The sequence below is a fragment of the Polypterus senegalus genome, chromosome 5, assembly GCF_016835505.1.
Source record: "Polypterus senegalus isolate Bchr_013 chromosome 5, ASM1683550v1, whole genome shotgun sequence".
NCBI classification, from domain to species: domain Eukaryota; kingdom Metazoa; phylum Chordata; class Cladistia; order Polypteriformes; family Polypteridae; genus Polypterus; species Polypterus senegalus.
Window position 1 is genome coordinate 80,596,834 of NC_053158.1, and position 8,235 is coordinate 80,605,068.

Consider the following 8,235-nt stretch of genomic DNA (forward strand, 5'->3'; position numbering starts at 1 on the left):
TGACAAGTGACCCCACTCCTTGCAGGATCACCCATAAAAAACATGGAACACAGCCAAGACATTACAACTTAAATACAAGCAATGACAAACAAACACCAACAAACTTAATAAATACAAAAGTGAACCAAAAATAAAACATGAAATTGAACCCCCAGCCAGGGAAGGAACCTTGGCTGAACCATGACAGACAAGATCATTATTACATTACCTTTCCTTCTTTTGCTCTTATATTCCTACTGATACCACTTTTAGGGTGCCCTGCATAAATATGGAGCATAACACTCTGTGTCAATGGGCCACCCAGTAATACTGGTACTGCCACATAAGTTACCAATACCAGCACACCTTCTATTAGTGCATCATATGAGGGGTGTCTGATGGGAAGTGAGACTACCTGGGAAGAAAGTGTGCAGTACAATGCCATTTCAGAAGTTTTTCAATGTAGTCTCCCACCTGTGTTCCAACCTCTGGATGCCCATAGAAAAAAATAAAACTTTTTTGCGAGTCACACCACTGCACCACGTCATACATGACGGCATCAACAGTGTCAAAATGGTGACCATGCAGATGTTTCTTCATGTCAGGAAAGAGAAAGACATCAGAAGGTGTCAAATCAGATGAATAAAGAGGTTGGGGCAACAGTTCAAAGTTGCATTCTTGCAATGTACTTTGTCCTCTGCATGGTGGATATTACATCAGTAAGGCCGCCACTGGTAGGCTGGAGAGACATTTGCCAGGTTGAAAGTTGTTGGGAATTACAAATTCTGGTCTACTTGAGAAAAAAAATTTCACATACTTGACATTATTCCTTCATAGATAGGCTTACTTCCCATCATGCACTTCTTGTACAACACAGCTGTAGTTTCAGATTAAACACCTTCACAGGTTCCAAAAATGCCTTCCCTGTGAAGGTGTTTAATAACTTTTTTGAACTCAGGACCAAACTTCTGCACATATTGTAAAAAATTAGAAATACTGTATGTTTGCTTTGTGGTCACTTTTTAGTTCATAGTTTAACAAAAGAAAGAATTATTCTGAACTATTTCTAAGTACTGTATCTGCTCTTGAAGGAGGTTAAGGAACAGAAGACATCATTAACAGATGAAAATTACAGAATAGTTCATTTAATACATTATTATCATGTATATGTTTTTAATAAATTAAATTCTTTTTTTGATTTTTTAACAGGTACAACACAGTGATTAGCACTATGGCCTCACACAGTCAGATTTCCAGGCTCACAATCATATCTCTGTGGAGTTTTACACTTTGCATGTGTCACACTTATAGATAATCCAACCAAGACACAGTTAAAATATCCGACCACACCACACAGTTTTATGAAGAGACTGGGAACTCTATAGACGTACAGATAATAACACACAGGTTTCTTTAAACTGGGTGAGAGAGTAAACACACAATGAAATACACGACAGCAATTTCAGGAAAAGCAACAGTAACTTGTACAGTATTACACCAGACAATGTAAAATACACCAAGAAAAAAAGTAGAGAAGAATTTAAAAATATCAGGAGCGAAAAATCCTTTAAAGAAATACACAGTCCACACTCCAAAAGTCCATTAAAAGTATAACAGTGGAGGGATACAACCTTTAGAGTTGCGAAGTCCAGTTTGCACACTGTGTTACCACAACAATTAATCGTCCTGCTGTCCATGAATGCATGTTTCCCAACAGAGGTTTTGCTAAATTGCAGAATCCATGCAAGCGTCTCTTCCTCATGGAGTAAACATTCCTTTTATCAACTCTGGGCTCCTTGTGTTGCTGCAACAAATCTAGGCACAACTCACTTCTCATCCGCCAGATTCACTCGGTCCTTTTTGTGAGTCTTTTCTCTCTCGCTGGACACACAACTGGTATCTCTCTGATGGAACTGTCTCTTCCTCCCTGGAGGTAGTTATCACCATCTGTGTTCCTCATGTCTTTCCAGCCATGTGCTCTCATCTGCCTATGAGACCCTGGGCTCTGTGTGAGTGGTCTTGACAGTGTTCCCAGTGGACTGTTCCTCGCTGCACTGTCTGACCTCACACCATCTTTTGGGCTCGCTCTGTCCATTCTGCTCGCACCCTCTCTCTTCGCACCATCCGAACACCACCCACTGCCAAGTAGTATAAAGCTCCTTCAGTCTCTGCTTAGATCAATATGATGATCAATTAAACAATGCTACATCCTATTTCCTTACATTATCAACAGTATAAACACATTTTCATTGGTCAAAAAAAGAGCATTGTTGTCAGCTATGAAGAAGTACATTATACCACTGTATGCTGATTAAAAACCGATGTCCCCAGAACAAATTCATTTTCAAAGGCAGCAGTCAGTCCTGTATCACAATATTGTATGTGGTTGAGATACCATCTTCAAAACAGGGCAATCTTTTGCAGATATGTACATATCTACAGGTACTGTATGTCCTATAGACAGCCAACACAGTAACCTGTAACAGAATTAATCACAAAATTTGCCTTTTTACTTATCACCCAGTCTCAACAAAGGGTGCTTATTGTCCCTTCATCTATTGGCTTTTTTACATTCATTATTTACCTGAGAGAAAAAAAAACACTCATTGTACAAAAATGTTCTCCCTCTGACACATATGTGTTCCAGATACTCTGGTTTTCTTATTCCAGAGACATTTGTGTTAGGCTAATTTAATGTTATGAAGATAACGTCACCACTGTGCCATTTTTTAATGTTGTCTCTCAACATTCAAAATCTTGGTGTACCATTTGACTGAACAGTGTTGTAGCATGTAAAATCATCACAATGCCAATGCCAGCCAACACAGGGCACAAGGCAGGAAACAAACCCCGGGCAGGGCACATACACCCACACACCAAGCACACACTAGGGACAATTTAGGATCACCAATGCACCTAACCTGCATGTCTTTGGACTGTGGGAGGAAACTGGAGTGGTCTGCTGGAGCCAATCCCAGCCAACACAGGGTGCAAGGCAGGAAACAAACCCCGGGCAGGGGCAGGGCACACACACACACACACCAAGCACACCTAACCTGCATGTCTTTGGACTGTGGGAGGAAACCAGAGCACCTGGAGGAAACCCACACAGACACGGGCAGAACATGAAAACTCCATGCAGGGAGGACCCGGGAAGAGAACCCAGGTTTCCTAACTGCGAGGCAGCAGCACTACCCACTGCACCACCATGCCACCCCTGTAATAATTAAAATAAATAAAAAACAAAAGGACAAAAAAATAAACATACAATTATTGGTAACACTGCAAACATGCATCAATCACTCATTTACTCTTGTGCAACAAGACCTTAACAAAGGCTTCTTTTGGTCTTAATTTTGCTTAAAAAATATTAGTAAAAAGGTTATTCATCTCTGCACAGCATTGCATATTAAGAGCCCTTGATACACTGGTAAAATTATTTATAAATATGAAGGATTTGCAGATCTCATATTGAAACATGCAACATCAGTTAAGTCAATCCTGACCATTCTAAAGTGACGTTATTTTATTAATTCACACTGCACAGATGAATGTCCACCTTACTGATGCTTTGTAGATGTTATTAACGCCTGTGATGAAATAAGATCACAAACAAATATGAAGTGTTGGAGAATTGCTCCGTATATTGCTTGGATGCAATAAATGGTCAAAACGATTCAAAATTAAATCAGACATTCGACAACATTGGATCAGAATAGATGGCTTTTATACAGTAGGCAAAATGGCAACCGGAGATGATGTGGCAGGAAGTGATGTCATCAGTGAGGGACCAGAAGTGACGTCATTCTGGTTGGACGGAAGTGGCGTCATCAGTAAGGGACTGGAAGTGACGTCATTCGGGTTGGACAGAAGTGACGTCATTAGCGAGGGACCGGAAAGTGATATCATTCGGGCTGGATGGAAGTGGTGTCATCAAAAAAGGACCAGAAGTGGATATTGCTGTGGAGTCGTTTTTTTAGGGTGAGATTTGTTGATGGTGTGAGTGGGTTATTTTTCTTCCTTGGTTCTATAAGAGTAGAGAGAGAGGCATTAGTACCGCAATACAACCCCCGTCAGATAATAAATCGCTCACCTCTGGGCTTGTTGACTGCCTCCTAAGCGCACGTGTGTGACACACCAAAAGAAGATTTTGTTGAATAAGAGTAAATACAGGCAGTTAAAGTATTCCCAAATTATTTTCGAACACAATAATGGACATGAAAGCCAAGAATATGCTATTGGATTGAAGACCAAAAGAAGCAAACATCAATTGTTAGTGAGAATTAGTGGAAACTACAACAGTAGTATAAGCATGTTGGTAGATATTTCTATAAAGAAATTTTGGTTATACAATTTGGTTTTGAGGATCAGTTCTGGTGGTTCTTTAATGTTTTTGACTTTGGCTAGTTTTCCTGTTCTTTCCATCTTTTGGCCAATTTTTCCACTGCTCCTAATAATTTTTGTAAATGTGGTTACTCCTGGGTGGTTATAACAGAAAGTAGATGACGTAGCAGGTGTCAAGGACACATGAATCTCTACTTAGTAGGAAAAGAGGGGACACAGAGGTTTGGCCAGAGGGTGGATTACTTCCAGTCCAATGGAAGACAAAACATGAAATTAGGAAACATAGGACCATTTATGCTTTATTTTCAGTAAACCTATAGCTTTGACATTTTTCACCCTGTTGGTGTTATGGGTTTAGGGCACCAGAATGGCAGGCTTCCAAATACAAACTAAATGATCTGGTAGAAGTCTATGTAGGAGTATAGGCGAGTGAAAGCTCCAATGGACTGGCACCCTTTTCTTGCCTCCTGCTCAGCATTGCCAAAAAATGCTCAGCATCTCTGTAGCTCTGTAATGAAGAGGGTAAATTTATTTTTTTTCCAGTTGGAGAAAAATGATTAGTAAGTTCAAAGCAGTAATGGTATCCATATAATGGATATTTCTTGGACCATTAAATCCAGTTATTTGAGACAGTACAGAAACTTAGACTCTAAAATACTGTAAATGCGAAAAATGCATTCTGCATCCTTTAAAACCCCAAAAGCACCATTTAAAAGTTTAAAATATCCCAAGTAGGAGTTATAAAAATGAAATTCATAACAGAATTATTATACAAAAAGGCATGAATCCTAAATATAGACCTGAGACTCAAAATCAGGCCTATGGTCTGCACTTTTTAGAAGGCCAAGGCCTATAAATACCAGATTGTCAGGAACTTGGACGTTCTTCTAAACAAAATTCTAAAATCAAAGAGGAAAGGTCTGTCAAAATTTGGCTTGTATACTAAAGACAAACAAAAATCTTTTAAAAATAAAAGATTTATGTTTAGAAAATGCTTTGTAACAAAAGAAGCTTGAGGAGCACAAAAGGCACAGAAGAAGTTGCCATCAAAACGGGCAATCCAGTAACAAATAAGTCTCAATACACAAATCCAGAGAAAAGTCAAAAACAGAGCAAGAGGTTAAAATCAAGATAACCGTAAAAGCACCTCAAAAATCACTGAGAACTTAACCAATGACTAGTGCATACAATGAACTGCAAGGGACTGCTTGTTTCCCCAGTCTTTACATGGTTGAGGGCAGTCTGTTAATGGAAATAGACAGCTGGCTTCACATCTTAGGAAAACATATAGCAGGACAACAAGAGGCACATAGAAGCTAAATAATCCACAAAAATGATAAATATATAGTTACACAAATAATAAATATAAGTAACAATACTGACATAAAAAACAATCACATTGAACCAGACAGACAAAAAATGAATTTAAACACACGCCAGTTGAAACATAACACAAATGGCAGAGAAGAACTATAGAAAACCCTTGGCACCAAGAACCAAAGTGGCATTTTATTGGAAATAATAAAAAAATCAAGAAACAAAATCAAGAACAGAAAATTACAACCAAATAATTAAATCAAATCAACTCTTACAAAGCCAAAAACAAAATGGAAATCCAGAAAGGGGAGCCAAACTACAGAAGCAGGAGCTAATGCCTCAGCACTGATCCATAGCCTAGGAATCATCCATTGTACAGCTCACCTGTTTCCTCCAGGATTCAACTCCAGCAGTCTGTAAGGTGGCTTCTTAAAAATGTTTTGTTGGATGGTGCTCCTGTGGCATTCTGCTTCATCAACAAAAAGCAAGGTGAGCTCATTCAGACCTTTTGTCTCGAGGACTGTGCTCTCTGCCCTTCAGATATTCCACTAATTTACAGCTACTTCAGTTATGGTCAGATTTTATGCCAGTAAATATTCCCTGGCTGCAAATGGGGAAATTACTAGCACTGATGTGCTCACAATGGAGTCCAAAACATAACTGATCAACTATTTGTTAAATGGATCCAAGAGGATCTTCCTCCTTGGGCTTGGACCCGGAAGTAATGTCATTAAAAGGGACAGAACTGGAAGGGTCGGCCTCCATGGGTTCAGGACTGGAAGTGACATCATCAGAAGGGCCGGGACCGGAAGTGATGTTATCGGGCCCGGGCGGAATTTCCCGTGAATGGTCTGCAGGTCAGCACACTCTGCCACCCCTAGTTGGCCTGGAATTACTCTCATTTAGACCCTTTAGCTGCCTCCCATGCGCACATGGGTGACAATACGTATATCTGTATTTTGCTTACTTGTCTTTTCTTAATATAATACATTCTCTAATTACTACTTTAATTCTGGTAATAGTTATCTTTCTTATTGGCGGGGATGGTGGGGCGATTATAGTTTGGTATTAGCTAAATTTAAACAAATTCACTTAGACTTGTTTAGGACTGATTAATGTGGTTCCTTTAATCTGGCTGTGGAGTGATTTGTTATGCTTGCCTTTATATATCTGTCTGGTGTCCCTCCCTGGACTTGCAAAATTTGGCAAGGTAAAATTATGGTCATAACCATCACTAGTTTCACAGTGCATACTATAAGTTAATTTTACTCATGCGAAAATTACGTTTAGAAATATAACAACATTCAGTTGGACTTATCAGGGTCAGCTACATTTTGACACATTCTGAGAGAAACTTTAAGGTCAAAGCATGGTCGAAAGCCTCTGGGCACTGCCAGATATTGTATTTGATGGCTGAGGTGAAGCATTGTTTTGTAATTTTCAAATAAAAAAATGTGTTTACAAAAAGGATACATGGGCGGTCTAACCAAAGCAGAGTATCCTTATGGGCAGAGCTGAAGTACATACCAACTTAGCTCCACAGAAAGTGAGCAGGCAGTAAGAAAGCACAGCAGGCTGCCTATTTAATTTTTGTGGTTGCTACAATGAAACCGTAAAAACACTATTAAGTGAGCATTTATTTTGTCATCTTGTTGTAAAAAAGATCAAATCTGAGTCTTCTCAGAGTGCTATGCAGTAGGTCAAATGAGAACATATTCTAAATTATAGTTTATGAAAGAAACTATCGTGTTGTGCAACATTCATTCTTTGAGTCCACTAAATGTTTTTTGTTTTTTACAAAGATTATATAATAATATGTTAGTGCTGTTGTCTTACAGTCCCGAATCCAGAATATAAATCCCAGTCGAGTTACTGTCTGGAGTTTGCATGTCATCCCCATGTCTGTGTTTTTCCAAATAGTCCATTTTTTCTTAAAACCCAAAGGAATCCAGACTAGGCTATCAAGCCTGTGTGCGTGTGTGTGTGTGTGTGTGTATTACGTGTGCGTGTTCTTCATGATTGGAGAGGCTTTCCATGAAATTGAGATGGAAAAAGCAGAATCAGGAAATGGGAGATTTATTAGAAATATAAGAAACAAAAAATCACTAAAGGCAAATAAGATTTAGAAGTCACAATTTTATGAAAATGTGGAAAATAGCTCCACTTAAGTTCAGCTTCTCCACTTCCAGCATATTATATTCTATTCTGTTTGGGAAAGAGTGCAATATAGGGTATCAAATTTAATTTAACTTTGTATTTCATCAGTATTTTTATGCCTCACACAGCTATTTTTCCAAGGCTCATTTTTAATAAATGTGTCTAATAATTCGGGCTGCACTTAATTCTGTTTATGCAAGACAGACAAAAAAAAAAATATATATATATCCATCCATTATCCAACCCTCTATATTCTAATTACAGGGACACGGGGGTCTGCTGGAGCCTATCCCAGCCAACACAAGGCGGGAAACAAACCCCAGGCAGGGCACCAGCCCACCGTAGTGTATATATATATATATATATATATATATATATATATATATATATATATATATATATATATATATATATATATATATATATATCATAAAAGGA